Source organism: Bombus terrestris, chromosome 2 (assembly GCF_910591885.1).
Source record: "Bombus terrestris chromosome 2, iyBomTerr1.2, whole genome shotgun sequence".
NCBI classification, from domain to species: domain Eukaryota; kingdom Metazoa; phylum Arthropoda; class Insecta; order Hymenoptera; family Apidae; genus Bombus; species Bombus terrestris.
In genome coordinates this window covers 1,652,603-1,669,083 of record NC_063270.1, presented here as the reverse complement: position 1 = coordinate 1,669,083, position 16,481 = coordinate 1,652,603, and the positions used below count along the sequence as shown (strand labels likewise).

Sequence of the window (16,481 nt, the reverse complement as noted above, 5' to 3'; positions counted from 1 at the left end):
GAAGAGAGAGGAAGAGCCGGAGGGAAGGGACGGCAATGCTCGTCGCCGAAGCGCAATTCCCTGACCAAAATCCATGGGCAAAACAACATATCAAACGTCCATTCCACGGCTGAAAAATTTCAGCGTAACTGCAGCACACATTCCGCGCGTGCAGTCCTCGAATGTCCGCGGATCAGTTTTGTGGCCGACGAGATCCGATTGATTCGTCCGATTAACGTTCTGAATATCGTCGCCACGGTGGCCACGGATGACCATTTGGCGAAACTTCACGGTGGTTTGATTCCTCCCTCTTTATCTCTCTCTCTCTCTCTATCTCTATCTCTATCTATCTATCTATCTATCTATCTATCTACCTATCTATCTATCTCTCTATCTCTATCTCTCTTGCTATCATATCTCGATACTATATCGACTAGTCACGCATTCGCATAGATGAATTTATGCGACCGTGCATATGTGTGTTCATAGGTGTGTAACGCGCAAGCCGCCTCTTTCTGTAAATCGACAACCCATCCGAATTTGCAGACCGAACATAGAACGGGGTAACCAAAGCGAGGCTCGTCGCTCGACCATATAACGAGATGTCACATAGAGGGGAAAAAATTACGTAAATTAGCGCGAATTGGTGTCGAATGTTCGCACATGGCTACCATGAGAGGAGTGACGTTTACCGTTCTGAGAGAGGAACGAGACCGTGCCCTCGGCAGCACCGAGCTTTGTAGCACGGCTCGCAGAACGCAGGGGCGGGCTACCACCAGAACTGTGTGTGATTGATGAGGCAGTGATAGCGACGGGTCTGCACTCGACACATCGCTACTGCCACCAAACAATGCATATTCATCGGACGTATAAATAATGTCTGTTTAATACATAAATATACATTAACGCGTGCGACCCCTTTATATCGTATTTCCGGCTCCAGCCTCGTCTTCTTCCTCGTTCACTCTCGGTGGTGAAATCCACGTGTCCATCCTCTTTGCAAACTGAATTTGATCGCTTGGGATGCGTTCTCTAAATCGATTATCATTTTTATTTTACTTTGACGATATTATAGACAAATTATGATTTCAGAAATCTGCGAGTATCTTTGTGCTCAGGAATAAACTTGAGTCGTAAAAATGTTTTCTTCTTTTACGATATATACAATTCAACTTCTCCACGTTTTCAGAGATGGTGTGATGTTTCTTTATGACACAATAATTTTATTTCTGATAATTAATATAGGTCACCGGTGGATTACGTGCAATGAAACAGATGCGTTGAAACATTTTTCTGCGTTTGCAAATTACATAAAATGGACTTTCACGATACCACTGTAGATATCTATCTTTTGAATTTTATTAAAAAAGATCGTGTTTTAATCCGTTGATAGAGGTTCCTGATAGTTTCACCAGCGATGCGTTATCCTGTAACGGACACGCCGTGGAATGAAAATTTGAAAGAATCCGATAGGACACGTTGTCACTGATGATTGATCACCATTTTGACCGAGACGCGTCCTTTTTTTCAAATTGAAAATTAATCCCGGCTTTTAACGTTCAACTTTCAAAACATTACGATACATCTGGTGTATCGATTTTCCATGGAGAAGAGGTTACATGGCCGCCATTACCGACAAAGAAGAAAATTTGTCTCATCGTAAATTTAAATGAGCCATACTGCGTAGTTTAAATTCCGATATGCGATCGAACGCATCCAATTTTTTTTGTCGCCGTTTATCACGGTAGATTAAGTACCCATTTATCACGAGCCCTGATGAATGACTCGCGCACGCGTGTACATAATATGACACGGTATATCATTGACGGGAATATCAATAAGCTTTTTATAAGATACTTCCTCCTATATTTCAAACAATTTAGATGGAAATTTCCATTCTCAAAGGATCACGAAATATTTCTTCAGTCTCCTAAATGTCATCGATATGTTAATACTTGAAAATTCTAAATATTTCAAAAGGAAAGACATTCTTTTCTTTCATTCTCTTCTTTCTGCGTGTATTAAATCATTTCATAAATAATGCGACATTTTTAGCAGGATAAAATCTACTCTCGTAAGAATCGTGTTATGTATAGAACGATCTGATAAGTCCCGTTGAGCATGCTATAAAATTATCTAATCTTCCACGGTAATCTCGCTACACACGGAGATTTAAATTCACGTTACTGTAAAACTGTTATTTATAATATCTCGCGATATTTTCTGAGCGATGTATATTAGAATTTACAACTGATCTTTATTCTCGTCATTGATGCGCGGCAGATATTCCGTGGTGGATAGTCACCCTTAACACACAGGGAATTTTATGACGACCTGTTATAGACACTCTTTGTATGCTCATTGTGGACGGTTTACGAGCACTGCTTATGGTCCCTCTTAGCATATAGTGGACGCTTAGTAGCGTGTGATCATGGTCGGCCTTGGTTCACCGAGGAGTTAAGTAAGCCCGACCCTAGCCCTATATTTGCTGCGCAACATCGAAATTCGATTAGATACCGATATAAGTTGATACTTCTGTAGGAGAAATGTCGGGAACGCGGTCGTTGTATAACCCAAATGGCGAAGGAAAATAAGCGAAAGGATAACTCTGCCTCTGGTATAATTGAATACATACATATAACGCAAACACGGTGAGCTGCAAAGTTTCTCCGCGAAAAGTCATTATTCTAGAAAGGAGGCTGCTCAAACTTCTATGTTTCGATAACCTGCGCGATACATCCAACTATTTCAGATATGCTGAAACAACGTCTTAATAATGAAACTTTCAGAAAGCGTAACATCGTGAAAATACAGAGCGGTTTCGGCTCGATAACCGACCAGACTTGGACCTCGGATCAAAAATTTTCACGGTACGTGGTGGATCAAGTGAAAATGGAAAAGGATGCGTATACACTCTCCGTTAAAATTAAGAAATCCGACGATGGAAGTATTCGAGACAGATACGGATTCTTGTTGCCGAGTTCATACACCTCGGTTCAATTAAATTCGCGGCCGGAAGAACAATAATTGCTTCGCGTTTCGTTCCTTCCCAACCAAGCACCTTCTAGTCTTTCACTCACCCCCTTACCATCCCATCGTCCCTTCTTCGTTCTCGTGAATTTTCTGTGAAAACTTTCGTGGCACTTCTAATTAGACTTATCCCATTGCTCGCGTTAAGAGACGAAACTTTCTATAGATAGGAAGGAAACCGTGCTAATGGCGCGATAGGTTGTAGCGAACACTTCGGCGATCAAAATTAATGCGGCCAGAAATATCGGACATCTAACTTTTTCTCTCATATTCGGAGCTGTTCTATTTCGATTCGTGAAATTTTCCGCACGGTAAACGCTCGGCAGCCTTGAATACGCAACTTTCTGCAATGAAATCCTCTTACGATCCGAATACGAGTAACCGTGTACAAATGTTGTCTGTTTTATAATTGACTGCCAGAAATTCTTGCTACGTATTTGTCAATACGGAGCTGCATTGTTCCCCTTTATTCTTAAATCTAGTTCTAATTTCAAAAATAGAAAAAAATGCGCTTTGTCTGATCCCCGTATACCTATCCCCTGAGACATATATCTTTCGACTATAAAAAAAGCATCAAAGTGCGTTTATAGATATTTTTCAACACGTTGGTGAAATATACACAGATTTAACAGAAGTTGCAAGTCAGTGCAGTTTAACCATGATAAATTTATTTGACGAGACAATCGACGTTATTGCATCGATGAACCGGATATTGAAGTTTGATGGAAGGTCAATTCTCTGGAAGATCAGTTTCCAAAAACAGAAGTTGTATGCACTTTTCCTCTGATCCCTTTGACAGAATTATGAATTTTGATGCAGAAAACGCGTTGGGCGCTCTCAAAAGTTTCAGCACAGTTTTTCCTCGATTCTAGTTGGCTGTGGTCTTTGACATAGGTATAGAATTTCCATGACGAGTACGAAGCCGGGCAGAAATTCGTAGGCGAACAACGCTACTGAATTTCGATCCTACTCAACTAGTGGAAAACGCCCCTACTCGATCTAGGACTTAGGGATGTTACGAGGGGAAACACTTTCTGCTCGTGTTGGAGGAATCTATCCCGTTATTTATATTCCTACCTGTTTTTCTAAACTTGACAATTTTTGAGACGTGTAATCAGGTTGATTTCTTAATTCCAAATTTGAAGGATTATGTAAATAGAAAGATGTTTTATGTGGAAAAATATTTATCGTAATTATAAACATACCTAAATTAATTTCCACTTTCTAGCTTTATTAACTTTTGAATCGAATCGTTTTCAAAACCTGATGAGAATGCCAAAGCGAATATTTAATAACAGTTAATCTGTATACATGTATATCTGTATATATAATACAAACTGTTTTCAAATATTAAACCGCTTGCGACGCGCAAACTCGGAGAAATAAATTATTAATTGCATATCTTTTATGTGTATATATGTATGTACAAAAATCGCCGAAGAATTTTATTGTATTAATTAGCTGCAACTCGAGTATTAACAATCGCGATGGACAGCTATAGGTCAACACGTAGGTAATAAATTTAATCGATACCGCTTGCGTTTGTTTCGGGTATTTATTTGCGTTTGGTTTCAAATTGCATTACTGGCTGATTATATTTCGGAGATTAATTTTGTAACGCAATTAAATTCACTAATGTCCTCGATACCCCTGTTACGAATTTCTTATGTACAAACAGTTTTCAGGACTGTTAAACAATTCGGGAAATAGATCGTCAGCGAAACACGAGGAAGGCGACACGAAAGGATTCTATTCTGGAACATGCATATGCATCTGTTCACACATTTGTGCGTGACATCGCGTTCAAAATTGTCCCGTTAGAATAGCATCCGTGTAATTGAGTTTGCAAATATCGCGGTTGATTTCCTAACAAACAGTATAACGATCAATTTCGTACTTTGTTTCGTCGAATCTAGTTATTCGTCGGCTATTTTAAGACCCGATATTTGCAAAAGAATCGTACTCACGACTTCCCAAATACGTTTTAATTTTTGTTATTATATGAACGAGGAAATATCGATACTTCAAATATAGAAAGGAATAAAATAAAATTCAGTGTCCGCAAAATCATCAGTCTTCGCAATCTTGTGTAGTTTGCACTGTGCGTTCCATACGAGTTATTTCAACATTGCAAAATTTTGTGGAATAACTATGTATATGATGGGGGGAATTTTAAAACAAAATTTCAAAGATTTTTATACGAAACGAGAGTAGCACGGAAGCTAGTGAAAGAAAATTTATTTTGTTTAACTGGTATATTCCTACTCCTCTCTATAACTCGAATTTCCTTTCGTGCCACAGATATAACTTTAATTTACGTAACAAAGCGCAACGAAGAACTTTGCATGAATAATCCGTACATTTTATCATAAAATCACCGTTGAATAAAAACCATTCTCGTTCTAGTTTCCTCGAAACACCCGCTATATCTCGAGATACATCCAGCCTCACCGAGATATCTGTCGTTGTTTTCACCTCCATCATGGACTTCTGCGTTTTACTAAGTTTCCAGCTTTAAAGTCTGAAAATTCTTTTAACGAGTATCTGCATTGTAAGAAAGGCACGGCTTTTAAGCTTCTCACTCGTTGGAGGTATTTCTTGGAACAGCAAGAAATTGCCTGGTTCTCGCGCTTAAATGCGCTTATTACGCTGTATTCCTCGAGAAAAATTTGAATTGGTCTTAAAAGGGAAAAGCGAAACTTACAGACAGAGAAACGAACCGATGTCTGATCGGAGTAATTTTACACGAAATTTCATTGACAACTACCTTATGAGATAAAATAAACGAAGAAGAAACTCTAATAGAATAATAAAGAAGTTTTTTCTTTGAATATTTAATTAATTATACCCAAGAAATACGCTAACAATTTAGAAAGCAGCGAGATATTCCGAAATATTACTCCGTACATTTATCCTACTCTAATGTCTCGAAATATTTTTGGAATTTAGTTGAAATATTCAACAATTTTTTCTCGTTGTCGTGAACTAACGATCGACTGATCAATTAGGTTGCTATGCCATGGTATGATAATAACAGTAGCGGCCGAAAAGGAGAGTGGAAACAATGTGTAACACGTGTAACGCGTCAGATGGAGACGAAGACAAAGCGTAGCGCGGAACTAGCGTGCAGAATTACGAGAAGATCGCGTGCTAAACGATTCTCCTCTTTGACTAGCCCCTTCCTTTTCTCTCGTTCTTTCTCAGGCTTGTGGTTCTTCCTTTCGCACGACGGTTGTTACGTCATACCACAAAACGGTGGAAAACGACGCGAGAACGGAGGGGTAACGCAAAGGGTGCAGATCGCGGCGATACGATTGATAATGAGCATTACATTGCAGGCACGTTGCCAAATATCGCGCGCGTGAACGAAATCGCGATCAGATCGTTGGAAAATTAATTTTCTGGGTCGGAGAATCGCGCCAGGTTCAAAGATTCGCGAGGATATTGATAACTCGAAGGAGGAAAGTTAGTCGCAGACCTTCAGAGGTAATTTAATTCCGGCGCGTTTCTATACTTTGAAAGCTGTGGCAAGACGCGGGAAATAGCAGCGAAAAAGTAGTGGACTGAACGAGGCGACAGTGAAATATTTTTGCCTTTCCATCGACGGCGTAAGAATCGCGTGGAATTCACAAGAGAGAGAGTGCATGCGTTTCATTCATCACAATCTTAATGACCTCTCTGTTAAATTAATGTCCTGGGTTCTATCGAGACGCGCATGGGGCTCGTTTGACTGCTCGGGTTGGGTTATTAACATTAACCTCGACTTAAAAGAGCTGAAACACTTCTGAATACATTATTTACGCTTTATTCGTGACAGTCACTCGAAAAGCAAAAAGATATTAATTGTTCGACAGAAATTTGTTACTTAATTTAGCTACGGTTTACGTATATAATGAAACGTATTGTTCGGATCTGTGTTTTGACTTAACGAATACTCGATGTTTTTGTTTTAATTTTGTAGCTCGTGTATCGCATATTTACTATATCCCAGTTTGATAAAAGGGAGAAATACAATGTGCTCTGCGAAATGAGCATAAATCAATTTTATACCTTTCAAACCCGATGCATGGCACGTAAAACTCTTTAAAAACAATGGGCCAATGCGATGTTGTCCGCTATCAGCTACAGCTTTCCCTTCGTTGCTGCACAGATGATAACGCAGCAGGACTTGCGAAACCGAGCGAAATTTTTTACGGAGACCGTACGGGTGGTGGCATATTTTTTATCTTGTACGTTTAACATTTTAGTAAATAAAACTATCAGAGAATTACCTGACGCATTAAAATTGTCACAAACCGTGTAACATACCAATATAAAATCTATACAATTATTTCAACAGAATTTAAATTAAAAAACAATTGATTAGAGTATTTAAAAATGTACCACATGGTCATCAGCTCGAAGAAATTTGAATGAAAACAGATGTTCGCGGACCACGTTTAGATCCGTGTATAGAAAAGCAAATCAGACTACCCTATGCTTTCTTCCGACTCGTTGCTCGTTAAAGCCACGTTTATCGATGCACGCAAATCAGGCTAGAACGTCAGACAAATGGTAATCGAGAAGCGTGATTAAAGTGATCGCACTTCTAATGGAGAGGAAAGTAGCAAATAAGAGACAAGAAGAAGCGAAACTTGCCTGTCAGTGATAGTCTAGAGTCTAGGGGCGGCGTCGTCTTTCGCCTTCCTTTTCCCTCTTATCCGTGATGCATTGCATTCTACAGGGGCGGCCGCGCGAGCGTATAATGCACGCCGGCTTCTCGAAACCGAAAAAGGAAATAGACAAGACCCTTAACTGAAATCAGGAATGTGAAGCGGATGGTAGTTTAAAAGGATTCACCTTGGTTGGCTCCTTGTCTCGGCTATTTTTTCCTCTTCCTGTCCAACAGTCGCATTCTACTTGTTCCACTACCTCCACTTTGACCCATTCCCAGTTAAACTACATCTATTTCTATGGTATACAGGAATGTATCTCTTCGCGTTTTCCCGCTGATCCTCGCGTTAGTTTCTCGAGCCTGTACGCGCGAAACTTCTGAATACGGTGTATTGGATATTTACATAGCCTTCGTGGTCAGAAAACTATGTGCTACTGAGACGTGATCCGCATACAAATGGAACTTTGAATCTTTTATTCTTTCACCTTTCCCATATGTATTTCCTTGGACGCATAAGTGAAAAATAAATTTATCGCACGCGATTCTAGCAATTTGCTAGATGTTTGCGATCGCACGATTTCGACGATCAACATGAACCAAATAAATATTATATTAATTCCTTCGTTTTTGTTTGTAATAAATACGTATTCTGTGAAATTACGGAGTACTGAACCTTTTCCAGATGTCAGGTAAATTTTATCAATATTTTATTCACATCGCGTAATGAATTTATCGACCATATTCTCTCGAGTGTCCTATATCTATATCTATTTTAATATCTACTAAAAATATTTCTTTCTCGATATTTCTTTCATGGATATATCTATAGATATAAGTAATTACGAATCTCACTTAATCGACACTCTATAAAATACTCGAATTGTTCTGATCTTTCTCTTTCTCCGTTCTCATTTTTCCCGTAATTTAGAAACAACGGGGGAAGTTACAAGGACCGATGACGAAGACATGTTACGGCACATAGATTCAACCTTTAAAGTTTACGGTCGTGTATCAGTAAAATTGTATCAATATCAGTCAGTTTCAATTTTTGTAACGATATCCCACGATACGTCGACAAGTGCCGCAACTGATACGGTTTGCGTGTAAGGATTCAATATCGTTCGATGGATTCAATTGCTTTATGATGTTCCACGAAGAAAATTCCGAAATGATTGGTTTCTATAAGCTTATATAAAAAATAATATTCCAATGTCTCGTGTTACGTGAAAAAGAGAATTAATAAAACGGTGTTTCGTAAAGCAAAAACCTCTCCTAAATTTAATGCGTGTCGTCGCTGATAACGAGGAACGATAATTTAACTGGAAGTAATAAACGACAGTTACATACGTATTTACAACCTGGCAAGACACTGCGTTTAACTACGTGTCTCCGTCTCACTTTGCTTCTCGTGCACCCGCGAAACTTTAAACAGCAACACGGGCTGTAGCTATGTCTGCACGGGCACGCAATTAAAAAGAAGAAAACAAAAAAGCTTTTAGTGCGCAGTAAAAACCATAAAAGGAAAAGATTACACGGTGTAATTTCGTGCAGAGGGAAGAAACCAGTTTCGTTGGTACGCGGCAACAAAGTGTCACAAAAGGAAGTGTAAAAGCGCTTGTCCAGATTTAGAACCTCAATTAAGGCTATGGAGAAGGAGAATCAATGCAGAAACACCGAGTAATCCATCCACTTCCATGGACCGCGACAGTGACTTTTGTTCAAGTAGCATGAACAAGTAAATATAGAGATAGAAAGAGAGAGGAGAGAGAAAAAGACGAAAGTAAAAAAAAGGAGACAGAAATAAACGGGATACTACACCATTGGCCATCGACTACTAACCTAGCGTTTCGTTTCTGAGGCTAGGAAACGAAGAAAAAGAAAGAAAGAAAAATAAACAGTCGAAGTTAGCGATCTTCGCGCATTTCTGTTTTGAATGTGTTCTATTATTCTATTCGGAAGAAAGCGTGGAAACTTTGCGCGATTAAAGTTCCTCCATTGTAGAAAGTTAATCGTGTGGAAAATGATTCCGTAAAAATCTCATTATTTTTTTCTTTCGTTTAACTTGCTTTAAGCGGTTTTATACATTAAACCGGTGTATTATCGGGATATGAAGAAAAAATATCCTTCTTAACTATGTGTAATGAGGCTTATTTATGCGCACTTCATAGATCTATGTGCAATATATTAATTATTATTTTTATCGTTTCGTTAATTGGTTCTAAATTTGTTAAAAATTTACAGACAAACGAGTCGAAGAAATTGTCGAGTCTTTGAAGTCTTAATTTTCTAATATATTTTATAACAAAAAAAAAAAAAAATAAAAATCTCGAGATCTGCTCCGACTGGCTACTGCTATTTAATAGATATGGTTCGTTATTCAAACTTTTCACGATCTAATCCATAATCTTCACGTCCCTATTGTTATATATTCCATCATTCAAGGATGTCGAAAGCGTCGAAACAGCCGATCGATCAGTGCGATCATTCTTTTGTTCCGAATAAAAATCAACTATGATAAAAAACTTGGCACTTACCTTATCTAAGCGCTCCTCAGCCTCGAAAATCCCAGATCCGTGACACCTTCTACCGCTGTAGCACCGGTGACATTCTTATCCCTTCATTGGACGCACCTTCAACACCCTTAAACACTGCACGATGCCGCGCCGGTCACGTTGTATCACACAAGAATCACGTATCTGGTTAACTACGTTTCTCTGGCATGTCTCAATCCGCGTGTTTCAACGACGATCAAATTAAACACGCCCCCCTCTCGAAAGCTATCCTGATTTTCCGGACCAAATAAACAATTTAAACGCGTCTTTGATCGACATACGACTTCTTTCGCTCACGAACCGGAACATCACTCATATTCGACGAGCAAAGATAACGGAAGAGCTCGATCGAAAATATAAACCATATATAAATTTTTGCATAAAACGCGGCTCAACGATCAACCATGCTTTACGTTTGCTGCCATGATCTGTTTAGGTTTTGTTTCGCGTCGAGACTCGAGGAATTTACGACAATATAGAGCAGTGACACTCCTTAAGTGGTTGAAGGTCGACGACGAAGAAGTGGAACGAATGATCGCGGAGGCTGTCGCCGCGTTCAGCTGTCACGTTCAGCCGGTGAAAGAGTCGATCACGTGGCTTTTCGTACGCCTCGCCGTCACTCGCATCTAGCAACACCGTTACACCTTCTCGGCGATCCGTCGAGAACTGCGTTCACCACGGCTCCCCACCCGACGCTTTGGGGGCAGGACGCTCAACGTCGCTAGCTAGACACGACGCGCGGCGTCGCTCCGCCTCCACGTGCAACTACCTGCACCCCTCCGCCGTGGTGAGCCCTCTCGGCTTCTCTGCTCTTCTTCCTTGTCCGTTTTTGGCCGGTTTGCTTCACGCCGCTCTTCCCCTGTTCTCTTCGCGTCTGATCGTGCCACTTCACGCCGCACCTCTTCCTCAAGATGACCGGAGAACCCTTTTCCACGATAGAGCATCCCCTGTGACCATCGACACGCTTCTTCCGATCAAGTTTATTATAGTTAACGGATAAAAGCGATCAATATGTGCGAAGATCAGTGAGCTAGGAAAAAGAGAATAATTCTGTGGTTGATACTTCCTGTATGCTTGATATGAACTTGAAGTGAGTATAATCGATTATGGGTTTTCATTTTAATTTGATAATTGAGAATCGATAATTGGGATAAATGGATTGGTACATGGAGCGTAACGATCGGTGGTGCATAGTGATGGTAAATGAATAAAATACGATTTGAAGAATACGTATAGATGAAATTATGAAAAATTAACAGATATCGTTGGTAGATTGTATAAAATATTTTTCAATGTGACATATAATCGTTAATCCCGACATGGCTCGTAAGCATGAAAATGCTGAGAGGGATATTGTATCTCTGGAAGAACACTCCGTTTTTGGCAAGTGTGCAAATTCCGACACATCCGTTACATATGTAAATTAGTGTTGCATACACGTTTTCTCTATTCGCGAAACCATCGCAAGAAGAAACATCAAGCTTTCGCTATTTATTTCGAAAATCTAAACGAAACAACGAATAATACAATTTCATAGATAAAACTATACTTCTGTATGTACGAACGCTTGTAATATTATTTCTCACTTCGTGTAATAAATCTCTGATTAAAACCTTACATCTGTTTCGTAAAGCGTGGTAGATGAAAATTGTTAATAATCCGATAAGGGATATCTGTTTGTTAAAATGAACTCCATTTTTAATACGTAGTACGCACAAAAGCAACTGTAACGCGTGTAATCGATGGAATGGCAATCTACTGTCCACTTCGTTAATGAAACAGATATAACGTTCGAAATGAGATGCAAATGGCCCAGGGTGTGGTTGAAATGCAGATACGAGCGGCGAAGTTTTTATTTACAACCCCTATAACGAGACCGACCAGCATAATGCGTTTTTTCGAATGGTTCGGTCGTATTTCTCTTCGTTGTCGGATGTATTTCTCTTGTCACTTTCTCCCTTCCCCTTACGTTCCCCTTTTCCATTTATCAATCCCTAGCACGGTGATATTTTAAAGACTTAAAACAGCTGACGCACAGATTTCAAGTACTTCTGACGTAAACCCTCTTTAATTTTTTACATCTGGTTAAGTCCGATGAATTTCACTTTTCCGTTGAATCGTGGACTTTGGAAGCATTATTTATCCTTTTTCCTTTCCCTGATCCTCTGTTTTGCGTGCCATTTTTTATAATGTGCCTGAAATTTGTATAATCTAGCGTTCATAAGAATCTTTGGGAAATTCTATGAAATTCTATGAAAAAGCAAAAACTACTTATCCTCAGATAAAGGTAATACTTATAATACAGAAACTTTGGCGCAGCCGTAAGCTATAGATGACTACGGAAAATGATGAAAAATTCAGTTTAAAGCGTAAACGAGATAGCTTCCGAAGCAAAAGCTTCGTCGTGTCTTACAGACGCCTTCCAAATTCTCGATTAAGGTTCAGTAATATTTGTCATCGTTCTCTATCTCTGAGATATCGATTCCGCGAAACGATAAACAGAGAATCAAACTAATCGTTGAATCTTTCGATCAAAGCGAGAAAAAAGGATCGCGTGGTGCGGTAAGAATCTTATTTGAGCATCTGTGTTACGATGAATTAGAGTTAAGACGCTATATCTGCCTTTTAAATAACGTACTATGATACTACCGTTTTCGCGTGACAAGGAAAGAATCGAACGGCGGATAATATTTAAGTTGTCGAGACCATCGAGTCTCGACACAGAAGAGATAAGGATGCAGGTTAAGTAAGTGGTTAGGAAGACGGCGTTGCCCAAAGTAATGGAATAAAAACACTCGACCTCGATGTTACCATGATTGATTTGGGCGACATTATCTTTCACCTTCTCTTCTCGTCCGGCAAGTAGATGTGTCAAAAATTCCATTGAAAAACCCTTGTTTCTTCGTGTTTTATGAAAACAATAAATGTCCATCACCCAGGCATTATTTCCTGGCTTTAGTGACTTATCCTTTACTTCGGATTACCAAATCCTGTTTATCAAAATGTATCCATAGCAATTAACCAAAGATCAAATAAAAAATAATACTTGGATACCTATCATCCAACTTTCCAATTATTATTTTCAACGAAGCTAATATATAAATAAAATCCATTACTTCCTAAAGTTGTTTAAAAAATTACTACAAAATATTCTGTAAGGCAAGATCGCCGACGAACGTGTAGAATGAAATACAGCTCTTAAAACTTGTATTTCTTAAAGAACGAAAATTAGTTGAAACGTATAACAGTGAAATGTAACGAACGTAACGTCACTGAAATTACGAGAATCAACTGATAGAATGTCGTAAAAGTAGAATGTTCGGTTTCATTAATGTACACAATACCAAACGCATACGTAGATGCTGGCAGATGGTAAGTAGTACGTGTTCCGCAGCCCTTTTATAGATCCGTGACTGCTTCCGATACCGTATACGCCGGACTGTAATTAGTCTGTAGGACTGGATCCAGCTTTCAATGGACCTTCAATGAGCGCTACTAATGACGACCGGATGACGCATCCGGAATGCCTGTTTAAATGATAGTATGCTAATTCAATGGCAAGCATTTCGTTTTTGCGCATATCGTGAAACACATCTGATTTCGTGTTTCAGTTAACACCGTACTTCCTCGTTGTCCCGTCTAACAATATGCATCGCGCGTGTAATCTATCCTTAGAGATACAAGAATCTCCTAATGTTAACACGTCGTCACGGCGAATCGATATTTCGATTATTATTTTCGTATAATGTGCTTGATATTTAACAATTTTTATTACATTTCTCAAATTCTATCGTTTATGCGTCGAATATAGCGAAATTTAAAAATTACGCAAAAGCCTGAAACTTGTAAACTTACCGAATCGAAGGACTCTCAAGCAGAATTACATTATTTTTTACGATGCAGCGGAATTCGACCATTCCTTTTCGATTTTCGATAACATGACAATGTTTGATCTAATACTAGGTTGGATTTACGTATAGAAGGTATAGGAAGCAGATCGGGAGCGAATACGAATTCCTATGAGATCCCTGGCCGGGAAGGAGGACTGCGAAAGACACGAAAACGTAAACAGTGACTTAAATCACCGTACACGCCTCGGGGAAAGATCGAAATACGGTGTACGTCGGAAGGATACCTCGGCGAACGTGGCGGAATGATGAGGTGTCGCGCTAGAATAGACAAGGAGGACTTTCCGGTCCGCTATTCCATCCGATTCCGTAATCCATTCCGGATACCAACGGCGTTCTACTCCTTTTTTCTCCTTTTTTCTCCGTCGTCCTTCTTCAATCGGTCGGGAAAGGCGATCCAGGACAGGATACAGGACATCAGTCTTTTCTGTCTTCGCTACGTTCAGGGCTGCAGATTCCACCGAGAAATTCCACGCTCGATTCGTCCTCTTGCGTTCAATACAAGCGCCGCTCTCGGATTCGCCGTGTACTGTGTCCCGTTTTCCTTTCATGGACTCCCTTTCTTCCATCGTGGAATCCTCAACATTCAAATATTCCTTTACGTGGAAAGGGAATGAAGAAAGAAAGGAGTAATCCAAGTAAGACAGGACAAAGGAACGAAGAAGAAGAAAGAACGAATTGAACAACTAAACGAAGAGAAGAAGGCCGACGCGAGAAAGCAAAAGGAAACGAACAGGTGAAGGTGAATGGTAAAATGAAAATATGAAACGAACAAAACGACGACAGAGGTGGATCGTGCGACGGGAACGAAGAACTAAAATTAGAATAGAACCAGGACGGAGAGAGGGGCCATGAAAAGCGGCGGAAAATCGAAAAGGTGGTTAAACCGAGAAACGGTGAAACGAGTGAGAGAGCCGGGACAGCTACTTGCGAGAGGTTGGGTATACACCGGGCTCGCATTCCAAGCAGACTTGGTGAACCGGGTTCATTATTTTCTCGTTATAAGTTTCTACAACTCGAGCTTGTTGTCGTAACGCTGTTAACGCGGACGCGTCGCGAATTGTTAAAACGGCTGGCGAACGATCAGCGCGCGTATATATTCGGCGGCTTCCTTAAACCCCGTGTCACGCGCCGCCCTACCACTTCGTTCCTTTTCATCCTGGCCTCTACTCAACCGCCACTCTCATCCTCTAATACCCATTCCTCGCTTTACTCCCCTTTTATCCTCTTCTTTTTTCGTTTATTAATAAACGAGCCACTGTCACTTGCCTCTCTCTCTCTCTCCCTTTCTCTCTCTGCCTTTCTTTTCTTCAGTCTCATTCCCTTCAGAGGCGGAGCATATCGGAAAAAGCAGAGGGAGGAACAAGAGGACGAAAGGAAAAGCTAGTAACGACACGACGAAAGGCCAGTACTCGTCTCGTTGTTCCTTTGCAATACCCAGCGGAATTATTGAACAACTCGGTGACTTGATGTGCTAACTCTAACTTCCTCTCGAACACGGCAAAGCGTTACCGTTGGAAATGGAGCACAGTCACGAGTATCGTGAGCGTCGTTCGTAAAGGATCGCACCTGACGATGCCACTTTAATGGTGACTTTAATTGTACCCTTTGATTTCAACACGTTCCGTACACTGTCGATTCCATGCGATCTCTACGCGATTTCTATCCCTTCTACCTTACCAACATTAAAAAGTGACGATATTCACGGACGAGAGGATCGTTGCTCGAAAAACTAAGGTTTCTTGTTACTTCGTGTTACTTTTATACAAGTATTCGGCTACTGTTTCAACATAATTTAAGGGCTGATTCTTGACGCCCAAATAAGATGAAAATCAAAAATAAAACATTACGTTTTCGGTTTTGTTTGTTTAGTTACTGACAATTAAAAATCGGCCAAAATATCGCCTGCACGCCAGCAAACCTCCTTACACGAGCAAAGGGAGGTCAGCCTAAGCAGCGGGGCGCACAGCGATCCTCATTCGAACGATACATGAGCAGCAGCTTAGCTCGTACTAGTTGTAGAGAAGACTATGGTATCCAGAGACGTAAGCAAACCAGCGCGACGTTTTGCAAAAGAAATGGTAGATTGAACGTTAAACCTGCTTACTCGTGGAAAACCATAAGAACTTGCGCGAGTTTTTGTTAGCCAAAACGTATACATTTGCAGAACTTTCGGACATGCAAAGCGTTTTCAAAATAGACCAATGATTGTGGGATACCGTTACTTACCGTACGTTAAATCCTGTAAAATGTATGCAAGAAAATACAAGAAGAAAAATCTTTGCAAATGGATGAGTTAACTCACAATAACTAAAAAACAAAGCCGAAACACACAATTTTTTTATTCTTGATTTTCTC

The 16,481-nt window shown here is 40.0% G+C and overlaps 1 protein-coding gene across 3 annotated transcripts in view; it reads right to left on the bottom strand.

The window, feature by feature from the left end:
* LOC105666842 (lachesin) overlaps positions 1-10,901 on the bottom strand; it is a 224,584-nt gene extending 213,683 nt beyond the window's left edge. For 2 of the 3 annotated variants that reach the window (XR_007227608.1, XM_048414182.1), the window contains exon 1: positions 10,198-10,898. The gene's annotated coding sequence lies outside the window, so the exon portion shown is untranslated. Of the gene's footprint in view, positions 1-10,197 lie in introns of all 3 variants that reach the window. The other variant, XM_048414186.1, reaches the window with a different exon arrangement.
* Between the last annotated feature and the right edge of the window lie 5,580 nt (positions 10,902-16,481).